A 2,103-nucleotide genomic window follows, 5' to 3' on the forward strand; every position below is an offset into this window, starting at 1 on the left:
CACTGTGACTTACTCGTGCGTACTCTAAAAATTAAATTTGGTGTTGAATACTGTTAGATTGCTTTTCTTTCTTTTAACAAGAATAAATTAATTAAAAAGAAAAGGGAGTGATGAATTATATTTTAATATTTTTCTTCGCGGGATTTCGATATTCAGTATATTTACAGCTATTGACTATGATATAATAATATAAGTTACTTAAACTTCTGTTTAATAATTATAATTGTAGGAAACGATTCTCAAACTATTGATGCTAATAAAAAGATTTATAAGAATCTTCAAAATAAAATCCAGTTTCAAAATTCTCTAAACTGTTCAAGAACCTACAAATCTTGTTTTCGTTAAGTTATTGTCGCTTACTTTTGCAATCAGCATTCTGTTACCAGAATAAAGTTTGTCGATAATACAGACTACATTTTTCCAAATTACCACGTACAAAAAGCTGCACATATCCGTTTTTGATCCATTTCAAATTATTCCAGGCCTAATCACCATGTGACTAGAATGTTACATGCTCTCGATAACTTTCTTTTCGATCAAGACGTCAGGCAAGCCAGTCACCTTCTTTCAAAAGAATTCGCACGTAAGAGCATTACAAGTACGCAGAATAAAAGAACTTAAAAGAAAAAAAAAGAATACTTAGTTTAAAAGAAACAAGAATTGTGGTTAAATTGGAACTTTTTTGTGTGGCCTCGGGCAACGTAAAAATCAATTATTTTTGCTCGGCGTGCTGCATTAACTCAAGGTAAGGCCCATAGAAAAACCAACCAAAAATAGAATTTATAGAAATTTATCCTGTCCAGCGTTACCCATTGTTCTTATAAGAACATTTTGTCTTTCTTTTTGACAAACGACCTCCAAGATCCAATCAGTGTTCCAGCTTTCGTCAGAGTCGGACGAAACACATTTCCATGCACTGGCATGGTCTAAAAAGCCGATAAAGCTGACGGAATTTTCAAAAAGAAAAACAAGTTTCAAAAAAAAAACTATAAAGGTAAGGGATGGGCTAATCCGAAGTAAAAAGTTAAAAATATAAAATAAAATTAAAGCCATTTCTTCGCCCCTTTCAATTTTTCAGTTACGCCCATTTCAAGTTTTTTCTCTGTTCGTTACCTACTCGGCAACCAGACAAAATAAATTTGAACAGAGAATCTCGAAAAAAACCAAAAATCTCTTAAAAAGGTAATATTTTAACATATAAATTATATAAAAACCGAATTTATTATAGACAAATTTATTTAATCGATTAGGTTTGGTTTATCGATCAAAAGGATTTTTAACTTTATCGAATACATCTATACATCTAAATATCAAGATCTGCATATCAAGAAAAAAAGAACCAAGCTAGAGAATTTGCAAGTGAGGGAAATCCCTCCTTGCTCTACAGGCCTATCATAGGTGAAATCAACATCACATTAAAAGTGCGATAGAAATAAAAGAAAATTATAAAGAAAAGTGCAAAAAAAAAGTTAACAATAGTTAAAACAAAAGAAAGAGACAAATCCGTAAAAAAAAAAAGAAAAGTAAATTATCGGAAAAAGAAAGAGATAACACAAAAAAAAGAGATAGTTATAGTATAAAAAAAAAGTAAACAAAAGTAAAGAAATTAAAAAAAAAAAAAAAAAAAAAAAAAAGAAATAAATTTTTTTTTGTTGCGGTCTAAATTACTTTAAAGAAACATAGTTGAATTAAAATAAATTTATCGAAAATTGCCATAAAAAAAAAAGAAAATAAATTAAGTGAATTAAAAATTAAAAAAAAAAAAAAAAGAAAATTTAAGAATTGAGAAAATTGGTGAATAAGAATTAAGAAAATTAACGAATACAAAAAAAAAAAGAGATTTTTTTTTTTAATTAAGAATAGTGTAACATCCCATCTGTCGTTCTTTTTAATTATTCTTTTTTTTGGTTGCGAAACAAGTTTTTTTTTAAATCGGTTACTTCTTTTATTCGGTAAAATTCCCTTCAGTGTATATATGCATATGTTTTTATTTTTCATCAATCAACGTTTAGCAATCTCCGGCGCTACAAGATGCTGTGCACAACATATTGGAGCTGGTAAGTGTATTTTTTTGCTTTTTATAAATTTTTTATTAAACATGCA

General features: G+C 28.2%; 1 long non-coding RNA gene across 1 annotated transcript; it reads left to right on the forward strand.

The window, feature by feature from the left end:
- The first annotated feature begins 235 nt into the window (after positions 1-235).
- LOC129905997 (uncharacterized) lies at positions 236-1,454 on the forward strand. The gene is made up of 3 exons (XR_008770698.1): positions 236-994; positions 1,079-1,182; positions 1,251-1,454. It is a non-coding gene; the product is annotated as an uncharacterized LOC129905997 (long non-coding RNA).
- Positions 1,455-2,103: the final 649 nt, after the last annotated feature.

Source organism: Episyrphus balteatus, chromosome 1 (genome assembly GCF_945859705.1).
Source record: "Episyrphus balteatus chromosome 1, idEpiBalt1.1, whole genome shotgun sequence".
NCBI lineage: Eukaryota > Metazoa > Arthropoda > Insecta > Diptera > Syrphidae > Episyrphus > Episyrphus balteatus.